Raw genomic sequence first — 16,611 nt, forward strand, 5'->3', positions numbered from 1 at the left:
CCCGCCGGCCCGCTCCGCCCGCGGCCCCGGGAGCGCGGGAGCGGCCGCCCCGAGGGCGCTCGGCCCCGCACCGGCGGCACCGCGCTCTCGGGGTCGCGGCGCCGCTCGCCGCACCCGCGTGTTTCCGTGGTGGCCTTGGGACAGGCGATTTTATTTTGATTCCGCCCAGAGCGCAAGCGGGCAGGTACTTGGCTGGACAGCCGGCACAGGGTGTCACACAGCACCGCAGTGGATCGTACTGGGAACTAATTCCTTAGACCGACTCCTCAAGTGACGTCTGCTGGACTCGGTTCTGCCGCTGAGGCTTTTGTGTGACCCAAACACGACAGAATAATAGCACTCGGAGTTTATGCGGCTGATGGACATGTTTAATAACAAGAAAACCCAACTTTCAGTACACTAGTGCTTCTGTGCCCTTTGTCAATCTCAGCCTGGGCTGAGGCTGATTGGGTTTAGCTTTGAAGCTGGAAAGAAGAGGTCTGGTGTAGTCTTTTACACCGTGTGGCCCTAGGCAGCCCAGGTGATATACTTTGCCCTGTGAAGCACTCAGAATGGTCCTCCCTTGCCCAAATAAAATAAAACTGCTGAGGACATTTTCCTTACCCTAAAGTTCCTCATGGCACACCCCAGGAAAATAGTTACTCCACGTACTCATCATACAGCCATATCATATGTGGTGTTATCAGCTGGTAAAATCAGCTGCAACCCATGCAGATGGCACTTTTTTGCTGTTAAACACAGCTAGCCAAAGTGTATTGTGTATTTTAATATTAACACTCTGACTGCCCCTCAAAGACAGGAGAGTTCATGCTGATATACTATTTCTGACTCCTACTTGGAGACCAAAGAACTACTGCATGTGGACTATAAAATCACTGCGTGGCTTGGAATATCCTGTCAGGAGACCATATGTGTTACACATTTAATACGAGTTTATTTTCTCTCCATATGCTTATGTAACTGCTGTTAAGGTCACTCAAAACTCTCCAAATGTGCAGGCAACCAGAATACCCGATGATCTCGCTTGAGAATCCTCTGCCCTTTCATTTTTGGTCACTTAAAACCACTTTTTTCACAGACAAGCTTTTCAAGTGCTTTGGAAAGCACATGATCAAGTTACTGCCCCTGAAAAGTTTGTGAGCTGTGCAAAAAATGAGTATGCAGTTATGCAACTCCATACTGCATAAAAAACCTAATGTAAACACATCTCCCTCTTCATCCCAGCTAATCTTTTATTCCCGTGGTTAACACTGGCTGTTGTTTCAGTGTTTCAAATGATTATTAGACACTGTTAATTAACACTGAAACAATGCTTAATATATAAAGAATGGATTGCAGTAGCCAAACATATTCTGGATAATGAGATTTATCCTATAGCCTCTTGATTTGCTATTGGAGTTCTTGATTAGTTTGGCATCCATGAAATGTTTCAGACATGAAAGGAAAATTAAATGCTGTGCATATTTAGCAGTGAGTTGTAGAACAAAACTACAGACTTGGTCTGCTCATCACTGTGATACAACATAAAATACCTTTTGGAAGTCCCCTGTGTGCATTTACAATACACCTCCCATGCCAGTGCTACCGCCCTTTTGCTCTTTCAGGCAGGGTAATTATTTGGTTGCCCCTCAGGCTGGGGACTGCACAGCAATTCATAGGCAAGGCACTGCTGAAGCAGAGACAGGAGCTGCCTTGACTTTTTATCAAGATCATTCAATTAAAGATGGCTTATTTTACAGCTTGCTGTTAGCTGATTTTTAAGGCTTCCCAGGCCACAGGTAGGAGCTCATGGGCTGCATTTGAGGGATTTCTGGTGTGGTGAATAGAGCGCACAGCTCTGGCTTTTCTTCCCGCTCTGGCTGGAGACTTAATTTACTACTCCCAAGATACTGTGTTTCTGCTTGGATTCTCCCATTCATAAAATGAACGCAGTCAATGCTCATCCACCCCAAGGCAATCTCTCAAGGTGTAGTTTACTGATATTTTTAATCACCTTTTTTTCTTTTTTTATGTGTTCTCTGCTGAGCCATTGCTAGAGACTAAACTCAGAAGGGGAACTGTTACCCTTGACCTGACATGCTAAATTTCAAGTTGCCCTTGTTCCTACCCAGGGGCAATAACATGCATCTGTGCAGCAGTCACATGGGGATGAAGTTTGATTTAAACAGTATTCTCCAAGATGATATGGTAGTTTGAGAATTTTGTACTCAGAAGGTTTTGTATTAAAATGACTAGTTTTTAATTTGGTTAATTTGAATACTTATTCTTGTACCTAATGGCCTGAAACAATCAAATAAATATTTTGTGCTGTATATCAGCTGTTGGAAACAGGTCCTTTATTTTTTAGTTTATTTTTGGTGGCTTTTTAATTGATTTTTTTGTTAAGCTATTGGATTGCTCCTATTCCCAATGAACTTGAAGTTCATTGAAGTTTTTGACTTTAATTAATTCTCAAAATTAGCATTTTTATTGATGGATGAAATTGAAGAAGCCAGGTGTGAAAATGCAATATTTGCTTGCAAACAACACAACATTAAGGCACAAAAAATACATTTAAAAATGTTGTTTGTTTTGGTGTATGAAACCTGAAATCTTTAGCGACCTCTGAAGAAACTGATAGTTGTAGTTACCCTGCAGCTCAAAAAAACTTCCTTATGTACCTCAAACTGAGCTCCTTGAATGTGCAACATCCAGATTTTTTCACTCTTCCTGCATACATTAGAATTTATTAGTGTTCATGGGACTGTGGGCATGAATGAGTGAATGTGGGCACATTGATTAAAAATGTAAACAAATTGCATTTGATCAAATGACCAGTATTAGACCCCGTGTCTGGAAGTACATCCTTAAAGGGAGCTTAATGCTCTGAGCTTTAATAGCCAAAGCTCATACCAAAGGAAGCTGTGAACACCATCCCTAAAAACAGTCAGGAATTAAATAGAGGGTAATAGCTCTTCTCAAAGGAAATTAGGCTTTGCTTTTTCAATGCTCATCTGATCACAAAACCCTTCTGCTCCTCATTTGTCTTCTCAGTGTTTTATTTTCCTGACTGGTGGAGATACTGAGGACAGATTATTATGAGAATAAAATAAAGGAAAGTGTGTATGTGCCTGTACACACAAATCCACAATGCAAGTGAGGTAAGACCTGAACAGACGGAACCCATGCTAGGCAGTCTGTGATCCACTGGCATGGAGACTGCTCATTCACACAGCTCTTACTATTCTACACAAAAAACTGGAAAAATATATTAAGCCTTAGGAAAGATGAAAGAATAGTTGTATAGCACAGTCAAAAGCAAACGGGCATCTTCTATTCAAGGTGATTTTCCAGGGAACACAAGTAGCTGGAGTCACACTGGCTGTGACAGGCCTACCAATACATTTTGATGTTGTGGAAGTGTTTAATGCAAGGAAGCTGGGGAGCCAACCCAGCGCAGGCAGCACCCTGTGCGATATCAGGAATACTGTCAGAGGGTTCGATAAGCAGAAATCCCACTGCGTCCTGACATGCTGGGGTGACTCAGATGTGGAATGAAACAAACTGCTGCAGCATCAAAGACCTAATTTCTCCTTCTAATGGAACGACACGAGTCCATCACATCCTTTAATCGTGCTGTGATGAAGCACCTTCAGCAGTAGCCTTTGGTGCACATTTCTGGGCTCTGTGTCATGGCAGATTTTTGTACAAAGCAGCGAGGTAACCCTGCAGAGGATGTAAATCAGCAGAGCTCAACCATAGTGTATAACATCTAGGATTCCCATACAGGTGACACATTGTTAAATGCTTTTCCTGTCCTTCTTATTCTCATTTTATGCACAGGCATGATGAAAATATCACAGTTTTACAGCATTCAGATAATTGCTTTTTTTGCTCTCAACTTGCTACCGTAGAAATTCTAATGTCAGAGTCCTCAAGAGACCATATGGGCAGTAAACATTCCTTATGTGTTGCATGTGTAGAAAGAACATATTTTCTTATCAGTTCACACAAAAGCAGATCATGCAGAAATGATTTTTAAAAATTACTACTATTTTCCCTGCGGTAACAGCAATAGAACAATAAGTAACAACCCTTGAATGGGTTCTCTTTGTTTTATAGTACATGGATCTTTTTGCTTTTTTGGTCACAAGAGAAATAAAGACATTCAAATGTATACTTCTTTTCAGAAAGCTTTGTATTGATTTTATGTAACATCTGAATACTTTGTGTTGTAACTTAACATATAACCATATAATTTGTCTGTAACAAGAAATAGACCAAAAGACTTGCTCAGTGAATTGTACAAATGAGCCTTTCCTCATCAGTGATCCAAGGCATAATAAAATACCCTGCTTTTTCATTTCCCTCTGTGAGGTGAAAAAGCTCAGTAACAGAAGCTAGTATATTCCACTGAAAGAAAAGGTGATTAATCATAGCTTGAGCTCATACTCAAAAGGAAAAAATCCCATTTGGATCCAGCCATTTGTCCCAGGATCATTCAGTTCCATCTCTAGTTTGGAGAGAATAAGGTTTTTTTGATTAAGAACCACAAAAATGTTACTTTGTTGGAAGAAAGATAGCAGCAGCCAATGCTGCTATTACACCACCCCTATTGAAGGACAAAAAGCTAATAAACAGGTTGTTCAGATATTTTCTAATCGTTGAAAATACAAGTCATAGCCAATAAAAGCCAGCTGAAACTTGAAAGATTCTTCCCCAAAGTAATCAGGTTATGCAGCAAAGAATGGATGCTGGTCTAAACCCAGAGATATTACAAATTTAGTATTTCTGAAATCTTTCTGAGAAATGAGGTGTATAACACTGACAGCTCAACCAAGCCTTCAGACATGTATTTCATAAAAAACATACCTAGAGGCCAAAAAAAAAATTCAGGAAGGACAAAATAGGAAAGCAAAAAAAAAAAAAAAAAGAAATTGCAAAAGTCCATGTGGATATTCTAGTGGGCTCTTTTCTGGAGGATCCTCTGGAGGGGTCGTGGCTGTGCAGACCATGCATACTGTAGGATACCTGGAGAATCTTGAACCAATCTGGCAGCTCTTGGGTAGCTACATCCCTTGCTTATCTGTCCCAGGGCCAGCAGGCATCTGGTAACCACACTACTAGTGGTTTCCAATCAAATCCAGTGTCTTCATGAAATACCCAAAGAACGACTTTCTCTGATAAGGGACTATGCAAATTTTCAGTTCGTTTACAATAGTATTGAATATAAGGGCCAAGACAGCCAGGCTCCCCCAGCACTGCCTTGGTGCCTTTTCTTTCACATTCTCTGGGCAAGGCTGAGAAGAAACACTTGATCATTTCCCTCCCCAAAGGTGAGGAGGCTCTGCCCCTCAAACTGCTGTGGGGTATCTGCCACTGTGGGGTATCTTCAAGTATCTCTCTTGGTAACAGCAAATGCTACAGTGGTCTGGGAGCATTGCAACTAAAACCTGCTCTAGATGCAGTACCTGGAAACTTAAGGGACATTCTGAGCAGGTTCTGACTACTTCCCTTTCTGGTGCTGTTTTACCCTGCAGAAAAGGCTTAAATGGAGCAACAGTACTGCAGACTACTAAATTCTCTAACAGCCTAATTCTGAAGGAAGTTCATGATGGCCTTTTATAAATCCAAGTGGGTTAGGTGCCTGCCTGCCACTGGTGTCCACACAGGCTCAGTGTCTGATGTGCTTCAACATCTTTGGCACTTCCACTGTCTGAATGTGCCTCCAGACTTTTGCAATTCCAGCTCTAAAGTCCCATTGACCTAAATAATGGAATTAATTCCTAAGTTTTGAAAGAATGGCATTTTCAGACACTTAGAGTTATTTTGCCATAAGCAAAACGTCTCATAGTCTGTATATCAGTTATGATTTATGAGTCAACCTGACATAGTTCAAAATGCTCAAAAGCAGATGTGGCACTTTAAAAGCTTTGCAGAAACATAGCTGTGAAAGCCAAAAAGGCACAACCACATCAACAAACTCTAGGTGTTGTGCAGAATTTTTACTTTTGCAGAGTTTTCTAAGACCTGCTGAAAATAACTGCAAATTAAAGCTGTATTTATCTGATGTTTAATTCATGAGCAATAGTATCTGTTGCTGTAGGAGTATACAGGTTTAAAGGAATTTCTACTCTTGGCTCTTCCCTGGCCTCAGCGTTGGCTGCAGCATTTTCAGTGGGGACCTGATGGGTGTCAGGAGTTGTCACCTTTGGCTGTTGCAGGCAGGAAGGAGCAAAGCTCAGGAGCAAAGGGGTTTTCCCTGTCAGTGACCTGTCACAAGCCCTGAACAGGTCATATCTGGGAAATGATGGTCTGATTACCTCCCACAGCCCCAACAGTCAAGCAAAGAGGAGGTCAGATAAGGAGGTCTTGAACTAACTACAGCTAATATATGTCAAAATTAACAGCCTGATTTTCACACAGAGATAACTGGGAGGTCACTGGAGATCGCACAGCATTGCTATTTCTGGATGCCCTTGGGGCATCCTGCAGTAACCCAAGCTAGACTGAGCAGAGGCCTGTATCAACATCTGGGTCAGGAGCAGAAGGAAATCCCCTCTGAGCAAGCATCAGCAGTGAAAAAAGCATCCCTGCTCCCGGTGCTTTGGCTATTCATCAGCTAAGGAGGATCCTGTGCTATTTCTAAATGCTGACTGTTTTATGCAACCCAGGCAGTGCTCCATGAAATAACCACCATTTATCCCTTGGCTGAGAGCAGCTTCTCAGGGCCTCTCAGCTCTCTACTGCTTCTAAGTGCTGTGGATTGAGGAGCAGAGAAGGTGGCCTTTCAGGGTCATTCAAAGCCCAAGGAAGGCATGGAGGTTCTCCTGGAAGGATTGCCTCTGGCCTCCACTGGAGGACATGGCTGAGCTGTAGGGGTAATGCAAATCTTGTAGCTGCTCTGAGCTTCCATGCATGAAGTTCTGCCAGGGTACAAACTCTTCTGTCAACAGATTCTCAGTTAAATTGTGATATCCAATGCATAGCCTGCTGCCATATGGATATTTCCTGCATCTGACATGGCAGAGATAATGGGATGGATCTGGGTCAAAGATTAGTACTTTTCTCTATTCTTTATGCGACATGTGTATGGTGGTTTGGTCTCTAGTGGATCCAAATCCAGGTTTTCACCTCGGAGTCTTTGTTTCAAATGTAGTTCAGTAAAACTTAAGGGCTGTTACCATACAAATAGCTGCCATGTGAGCTGAACCCAATGGCATCTTTATTAGCCTCTATTAACTTGCTTGGGAAACTGGCTTGTTCACAGCACTGTCCTCACAAGGGAATGCCCACACTTTGCCTTCTTCCCCTCCATGCCTCTTCATCGAATCATTCAGCACTGCCAGCTTTCTTATTTGTAAGCTCCAAGAGAAAATTTCCTGTATATCTCAACTAAAGGTCCTCTCTATGAAGCAAAGCATTGCCTGCACTGATGCTTCATGTGGCACGACTCCATCTCCTGGTAACCAGGGGGAAATAAAGCCATCTGCTATTCGGGAGTCCAAGGATCATTCTTGGCTTTTTGCTGTGACATGGAGTGTGTGTGTCCCCTGGCTGTGCCAGCGACATCCTAAAGGTCTAAATGGAAGCTGACCACAGGGTCTGGATATCTCCAGTGTGTGACCCTCCATGGTCAGGCCAGCCTGATGTGGCCAAATATCTCTTTGTTGCAACTACAGTACATGAATTAGGAGTATTTAGCCCATAGCTGTACAGATCTCACCTTTGATGCTTAATGGAGGGTTGAGCCTACCCAACAGTAAGCAGGTAGCCTGGATGCTGAAGACTTGGATTCAATTCCCTTATTAGGTCCCTTATGAGACCACCATGAATTAAAGGTGTTCAGGATACCTGAGGCAGGAGGTTAGAGTACGTAGCCTAATTTCAGTGCTTAGTCTCTTCTTTCCCCTGCTTCCATCAATAAAAAGGGGAGATGGGTCTTTTATACTTCGCATTACTCTGATATGGTACCAGTGCAAGCCATAAAAACACACAGAAGTTCTCTTTTCATGATCTCAAATAAAGACTTATTCATTTTGGGCAAGAACATCATATAAGACTTTCAAATACAAATAATAGACTCAAATATTCATAATCATAAAAACAGAGAAACTGTTGAGAAGTGGTAAGTGATGCAGCAGTTCACTACAATGATGTGAAAGGTTCCTAGGAATGGAAAAATTCCTCCTTCACAGTGATGACTCTTGCCCTTTAAAAAACAGCCAGATGAGACTTTCTACCCACAGGGCTCTCCTGCGGTGACAGCTACATTAACCTTTGCTGACAAGCACTTCTCTTTGCTTGTAAAATCAGCTTAGTGAGTGCAAAATTCTTCCAGACTTTAAAACGGTTACTACCAAATGAAGATACGCTCCATGCAAAACAAAACATCCTCGTGCCTGACAATTACTCTTATGTTTTTTTGCTTTGAGATCTCTGGGTGGGCTGATACGGGATGATGTCTGGGCATCTGTCTGCTTTGGCTAATATTGCAGAAGAGACGTGAACGTAGGAAAGGACACTGAGGTTTTTGCTGCATTTCTCTCCCTGGGCATTTTTCCGTGCTTATCACCAGATTGTCTGGGCAATGAGCAACAAAGCAGAGGAGCAGTAATATATGCTTGGGCTATCTGTCTGTTGCTATTAGAGAAATGCTTCAAAATTGCAGAAGCAGCCAGCCCACTCCCTCCTGCGCACGGGCACACGCGCACACGAACGCATGCTCTGTCCCTGGCATCCTATTTCCCCCTGTTAATTTCACATCCTTCTGGATTATACGTCTGAGCTCTCCTTTACATGCGAGCAATTCCTCCCATGCAAAGGGAATTCTTCTGGGCCTGGGCAAAAGGAGGGTCTGCCAGTCTCCTCCCACCCGGTGGCAACACCAAGCCTTTGAAACTGGCTCACACGAGCTCTGCCACCTCGTCAGGGTTAAGCTTTAGTATCACCTGGGGCCATTTCAAAGACTTCATAGCCCCATGGATTGAATTCAAACCATACAACATATACAGTTTTGATGAACTCAGCAGTTCTGTGATGTTTCTATGACATTTGTAATTGCTGACCAGATATCTCCAGGACTAGGACTTTGGCATAAAATGCAAGTCAGGTTCCCAATCTAGTGCCACCTTGTCACAAATCTGTCATGTCCTGGATATCAGCAAGGTACAGGAATCCAGTACATCACTGAAAAGATTAAAAAAGCTTGGAACACAAAGGAATGGAATGGAATGGAATGGAATGGAATGGAATGGAATGGAATGGAATGGAATGGAATGGATTAGAAATAGATTAGAATAGAAATATAATTAAAAAATAAATAGATTATAAGGATTAAAATTTTATAAAAATTCTTGAAATTATGAATTTTATATCTGGGTAATTTTGCAGTGTAAACACACTTATATGTATTCTTATGCTGTCTTTACTTTAAGTGCCAACTTAAAGGAACACTGCCAACCCATGACATTTATTGCAAAACTCCTACTGAGCTCTAAGATGCAAACCTTGCTTTCAAGCCTGTCTTTTCACTGTATTTGGTGGGGCTGGAATTGCCCAGGTCAAATAATTGACTGTTAAAACCTTAAAGTAAAATATTACATTAAGTGTCAGAAGGAGCAACCTTCTGCTGCAAAAGAAGTGGGAAAGTACTTTGCTGCAAACCCAGCTGCATATCAAGTGAAGTTACTTTTTTAATAGCTCCCAAATCAAGCCACTCTTATTATTTGCATTATTCTGGGATGTTGGATTCGAGATATCTTTGGAAAGATGCAAAGTTAACTGGCAAATCAGACCATGAATGCTGAATTTCTAAGAAGCTAATTGCATGTACTTAGTATTTTCAAGTTACATTTTGGAACTGACCTTGTCTGCAATGTGCTAAGATTTAATTGTGTCATATGGTTCATTAAGGAAGGGTCCATGAAGACTTGCTGAAACTAGACTGAGTTCCTTTGTGAAGTATATTTATGAAAGTTTGTTTACTGGCATTTAGAGGGGAAATTATTTTCTGTCTCCTGTATACTCACTTGAAGGACTGCCAACATCTTGTTTAACACAGGTACAATTCCATTATTTTGACACCAAACAAGAAACAAAAATCCAATATAAATACAGATGTGAGAAATCAGACCTGTTTTCTGCAGATCATGGAGCCACAATCTTCAGCCATGTAAGTCAATGGCAGCACAGTCTTTGACTTCATTTGGGCCAGGATTTTAGCCAGGATACTTTGTCATCCAAGCTTCCATGTGAAAGGTTTCAAAATAACCTACTAAAAAAGGAAAACATGGTGGATAATGCAGTTAGGGTGTACCATTCAAATGGAGTTTAGAGACAGCTCATAAGCCAGAGCTCTAAAACACAGCACAGTTGTTTGGATGATGAAGTCCTTGGGACTGAAAGCAATTTTTTGGCTTCCTTTGCTGGGGCACTGAGATGCTTCTTTCATTGATGGACTACTTACAGATAATTATTACAAATTATTCCAGTGAATGGAATTAGTGAGACATTAAAGTTGTGCATATTTTTTTTTTCCCACTACCTCTGCCCATTTAGTAACTTAGCTTTGCGGCTGGTGGTGGTCAGCTACAGGCTCTAAGACTTCTTCCTAAGCAACGAATCCCTCTGCTAAGGAAAAGAGATAATTTAAAAGTCATGTGCCACCCGTGTGCCTCCTGGGTAGTCCTCCACTCCCCTCAGTCTTAAGTGTTCTGCTGCCACAGGGTCCCAAACCTGCTGGCTGCTCTGTGCCCAGCTTTTTCAGACTTCCACACCTTCTTTATGTGCACCTAAATTGCTACGAATAATAAAACAGTTCAATTTCTTAGCTTTAACAGATGCATCTGATTTCTGCTTTTGTTTCACAGTTTCAGCTATGAATAAAACTAATCAAGGCATGTGAAGAAGCCTTGGGGTCAGAACAGTTTAGAAAAGGGTCACTAATAATCTAAAACTGTGGTCAGCATGTCTGGTTTAAATGTCTGGAAGAGCCATGGGAAGGGAAGGCAATTTTTTTCTGCTCTTAATTTCACATGTAGAAATGTTTCCAGTTTAATGTCTGCAACTCTTTTGACTTAAACGATCCACAGTTTCTGGAAACAGACTAACAAATCCTGAAATTGGTATTTGGGAAATGGTGTGATTATTATTCCAGTCTGATCCAAGATCTAAAAGAATTTCTAATTTATCATATCAAGGTTTCCTGATGAGTAGCCATGAGGGAGATTTCAAAGGTCAGGAGAAATGAAATGCAGATTTAAATTCAAATTAATCAGAGACAGACTCCAGACTGGCTTACACATACATGGGTAAACATTCACCATGGACTATATATCACTCCAAAAAATGGAAATGTAATCTAGAATTAAATTTCAGAGCACTGAAGAAAATGTAAGCCATAGGAAAAAAGCTGTGGCTGAAGGTGAAAATCACACATCAGAGACTGGGGAGCAACAGAGCAGGGAAATGGGTGGACATGACCCCTGAGTCTACCTGGGCAGTCCTTATCACACACTGGGGCAGGGGAAAAGCTGCTCTGATTGATTCTATTGCTAGCCTCAAGATGGTTTTCCATGATCAGATCCCTGACTTGCTACTTTTCTGGGATTTGTCATTTTTTCAGAGTGGGAAGAGACCTTAAGGACCTGTTGCCACAGCTTCAGGAATGGCTAAGCTGTGCCACAGAGGCCACAATGCTGACCAGGTCTGAGGCTTACAGAATTTATATGACAGCTGTTGAATGTCTGAAAGTTTTGGTCAAAAGTTTGTCAGGCACATAGAAGCTCTAGTAGATGTGTTTGCTTTATTTAATCCATATATTTGCCCATTAAATAATTCAGAAGGTGTTGTATTAAACAGACTTCAGAGAAAAGTGATGGGAGTGCATTTGCTGAAGCAAGAGCTTGTATAATGAGACATTTCATAAAAAAGCTGGACTTTTAAAGTCAGAATGGATTAAGGGCATGAATTCATGTGTCCCATGAGAACTTATTATAAACTCGAAGGACATTCAGAGACCTTCAGCAAGAAGCAGCTCTCACACTTGGGTTTAATTTTAGTACCATTGCAGTTGTAAATAAATTGTTATTACAGTTGTTTCAGTGTGAATAAGAATCTTATCTGATCACCCAATTTTCAGTATGGGGGGTTTGTAAAAAATGAGAAATGTATAAGGGATGATTTTGTGCATTTCTGAACACAAAAGAAATTTATATCTTCAAAAACTGTATCTTAAGGCTACAAAAAAAGAGAATTTAAATTATACCAAATAAATCACTTTGAAAAAAGTCGAATGAGTTTTTCCCTATCTGTGGCATTGTTATAACACAATCAGTTGGACACTGATAACTGCTCATCATATTCATGGCTGAATTTCTATTCTCACACAATAATCAGTAATAATCATATTGTGATTATGCTAACTACTGTGTTGCCAAAGCTACAGGAAAATGATAACCTGCCTGAAAGCATCACCTTCAGAAGGAGTGTAAAAGAAAGAAACCCAAACTGGAAACTTTCCCATTAGTCCCCAGTTACAGGTGAGAGCCTTTTTGCCCAAACCTGCTGTGGACAGAGCCAGAGCAGTGGGGATGAGGGAGATGGGATCTCCTGCTGCCAGCACCTCGGGCTGGTCTGTCCTTCAAGATTTCTTTTTCAGAGCCTATTTTGCAAAGCAAGCTTCAGTGTGGCTCTCCCCCTGATGCCTCAGGTAACACAGATGCTCTCTTCCCATCCTATTATATTTCCCTTTCCCCCCTCTTTTTCACAGAGACTTCAGCTTTCTTTTGGCCAACCCAGTTACAGGGAAACCACCCTTCTTAGTGGTCATTAAGTGCAGTCAGTGACTTAAAAACAAGAGAACAACTTTCACTGAGACTGAAAAAAAAAAAGGCTGCATAAAATGGTCACTCTATTTTAATTCCTCTTTGATTTTTCTGTGGCAGAAATAAGTTGTCTCCCCTATTAATTTTAAAAGCTTTTGAGCTGTTCAACATTATTCCTGCTTTGGATGTGAGCTACCACTGTTACAGGTGTGTTGAAATTGGGATAGAATATTTCAGTTGGAGGAGACCCACAATGACCACTTAGTCCACCTAGGCTGCTCTTATATGACGGACTGCTTTTGCTCAGCTCAGGGGCAGGAGACTTTTATGTCTCAGCCATCAGCTGTTCCTGCTGGCAGGGAGACACTTTCCTGCAATTCTTGAGCAAGGTTTGACCTCTGGTATGTGACAGGTGAAAGACAATCACCGATCTGAGGCCTGGATCTCATTTGGTGATTCTGCTAATGAAGTAGCATGTGGACAGGCAACAGCTTTCATCAGTTGTCCATTTTTTCCCCTGCAGCAACTGATGTGTTTTAGGTTCACAGCAAGAGTTATGCAGGATTGTAGGATGGAGTCTGAGAAGAGGAAATATTAAGCTCGTTCAGGCACCAGATTGCCTTCTCATCACAAGTTTTGTACTAAATAATGATATAATTAGTTACTATAATGATTTTTATTTTAAAAATATATTATATCATTTATCAACTGCAAACTAATTTCACTTTTTCTGTCTTATGAATTTAAGATTCATGTAAGACTGATCATGCTGTAAGTGAAAGCAAGTCCTATTTTTACTTAGCCAAAAGAGTATTTGCAGTATGTTAAAGTCATAGTTGCATTTCTTACTGTTCCAAGCCTTTTTTGCATTTCAGTTGTTAAATGCAAATATATAAAAGTTGCACTTCAGAGATTTTTAAACTTTTGGTGTTGCATTTGGTTTCTTTCTTTCTTTTTTCTTTTTTCTTTTTTTTTTTTTTTTAATGAAACTATTAGCCTAAGATTTAAAGCAGTTTAATGATGTGATGAAAAAAAATCTCCTTAGTTTGCATTCCCTTTGTTTGGCTGCTGTAGATACAGATCTGCCATCTCTTGCCTCGCACAGGTCTCTGAAGGGCAAGGACAATTTCCCTAAGATTTAAGAAGAGTATTTTAGCACTATCACAGTAAAGAGCAGGAGTGTGTGAAGTTATTGAAACAACAAGGCTTGGTATCTCTAAAGGCTTAACCTTTCTGTCTATTCCAGGGCCAGCGAAGGGAAGGGGCAGTAGAGCATAGGACGTTTTTCCCCATCAGCGCCCCCGCTCCTGGACCACATTTCCAAGCCCATTCTGGTGACTCAGTAATTCGTGTCTGGGTACCCAGGGAGGGATGAGGCCCTGGCAGGGATGAGGCTGATAATTGGTTTCTCTTTGAGGTGCTGAGATGGGGACACCTGTTAATGAGAAAGTTGACCAAGGACACCAGCCCCATTGACAGCAACTGTTTAGCAGCTGTCAGGCAGTAATGACTCTCAGTCACTCCTATCTGGCCCGGGTTTGAACCAGTAACCCAGAGACAAAGGCCTGGTGTCTCATTACTGCCTCTCCCCGGAGCCAGCCCACTCTTTTCCAGCAGATGTCTATCGCATTAGTGTCAAAATCTTGCATTTAAAGGAAGAAGTTTGCAAAGGTACATCTGTCCAGCACCTAAAACCTCCCTCCTGCACCCAGAAAGTTCTGTCTCAGGCTGCCAGCTGACAGGGAGGTACTGCAGGGTCTATCCCCATCTTGGGCTCCCCCACTCCCACATCCATTAGCCTCCCAGTGCCACCTGTACTTCCAAACAAAAAGTCTTTATTATATTCTTATTAAGAGCACTATGTGTGGCCTCTTAAAATAGCTGGGGGACAAAGGAAGGGGCACCAAATTATAGACAGGTATAAAATCCATTTACGTTAGCTGAGCTGCTCCCACTTACCCTAAGAGAGGATTCAGCTCGCCCAGTGAAAATAAAATGAGTAGGCTTACCTGTCTAACAACCTGATAAGTACCAAGTACCGGGACTGCGAAATAATCTTCCTCTAAGGACATACATTAAAATATCAGCAGCCAAACACATTTTGGCTTCAATTTATCAGGAGTCTGATCCAGATAGTATTCAGTAGTGAGCACTACCCAAACTCTATCTACAAGCTCCAAAACAACATGCTTCTGGGATAGAAATGGCAATAAAATGTTACCTGAAGACACTACATGCAAAAACAACTCTTCCTCCTTCCTTCCCCTTACTTTCAACCTGGCAATGCTGAGCTCTGCCTATGGAAATGAACAGCTCCTGCTCTGGTAGGGATGCTGCTTCCAGCAGGGCTGGTGCTCAGTAGTGAGCAGGGTCCCCTCCCAAGCCCCAGGGCAGCTTTTCCAGTCTGTCAGGTCAGGTAAGTGAAGTGAAGAACAAAAGCATTGCTGTATGCAGGAAGGGGAAGGGATGGCAGCAGGGACCTGTGGCTCCCACAGCCCACCTTGCCCCTGCCCCAGCCCCCAGCAGTGAGGAGAGACCTTTGCTCAAGGTTTAAAGCATGGGAAGGGCCGCTGGTGTTGGTGGTGAAGTAAGAAAAGAGTTAGCATGTGTCTCAAATTCTCTGCATATCAGTGTTAGTATTAGTATTACTATTGTTGTTATTATTTTTATTATTATACAGTTTGTATGACAGTCACTTCTGTGGTCCCCAGCTGCAGACTCCAGGCCATGCATGGTAACAGTGACTGCAGAAAGGCTTCCCCTCTGATCAGCAGATCTCTCAAGGATGCCAGACTTGCATCTTTGCTCTGGATAATCTGTGCAAGAGCAGCAACAGCAATCCCTCTGTACAGCAAACCATGCAAGATGATGACGTGCTCAGTGATCAGGGGTAGGAAGGGGAGGTGGAGCTGTTTTACCATCACAGATCTCACACAGATGCACTTCTGGGAGTGGTGATGGCAGCAGACAGGCTTGAGGGGCTGAGCAGATCCCAGGAGGCCAAAGGGGCTGTCCCATGTACAGGAGGATCAGGAGACTGATCACTGCTCCCTGCTCCCTAGGCACTGTCATGGCTCCTGGGGGATGCTTCTATTGCTCCCTGAGGAGTTAGGTCTAACCTAGACACATTGCCTGCCAAAGAAGCTTCCACCTCTCTGTTTTCCTCTCTCTCTCTTCATTACTTGCACAGGGTTTGTGTGGAAATAAGCCTCCCAGTTCAGGTAGCAGAAAACTTCCTTTCTCACAGCCTCTCTCCTTCACTGTTCTCTGCAGGTGCCTCAGCTGCAAACAAAACAGAAGTACCATGTATAGCAGTAAATACTCTTTTTCTTGGCACAGAGAAATTCCCTGTGTGAGACTATTCCTAGTCCACATATAGACTTACTGAAAGAAACAGAGTCAAGGCAAAGCTTTGGAAGCTTTATGGGCAGACTGGGCACAGCCTTCTGCTGGTGGCAATGTGTGCTGCTCCCTTGTTGCACTACATCATTTGCCACCACCCTGCCATACTTTCTAGTCCTGAGCCTCCAGAAGGCCAGCCCAGGATCAGAGAGCCACTCCAGAGGGCCCAGCTGGAAGCACCAGGAGGGTTGTTCAGTCCACTGCACATTTTAGCAGGCAGGCAACCAGAGCAGAGTATCCTCATCAATAGGACTGGTCCTCGTGGGTGATGCTGTTGGTGATCCCAGCAATAAGGCTGACCTAAAGAACAGGGGTTAAGCTGCAGGGAGCACATGGGCGTAAGAAATTTGCTTTGATTCGCTCTGTTCAGCTGGAACTTTGGTTTCCGGAGTTGTCAATTCTG

The 16,611-nt window shown here is 42.4% G+C and overlaps 1 protein-coding gene across 1 annotated transcript in view; it reads left to right on the forward strand.

The window, feature by feature from the left end:
• SETD3 (SET domain containing 3, actin N3(tau)-histidine methyltransferase) overlaps positions 1–16,611 on the forward strand; it is a 611,377-nt gene that overhangs the window by 396,726 nt on the left and 198,040 nt on the right. The window lies entirely within an intron of this gene.

This window comes from Anomalospiza imberbis, chromosome 6, assembly GCF_031753505.1.
Source record: "Anomalospiza imberbis isolate Cuckoo-Finch-1a 21T00152 chromosome 6, ASM3175350v1, whole genome shotgun sequence".
In the NCBI taxonomy this organism is placed as follows: Eukaryota; Metazoa; Chordata; class Aves; order Passeriformes; family Viduidae; genus Anomalospiza; species Anomalospiza imberbis.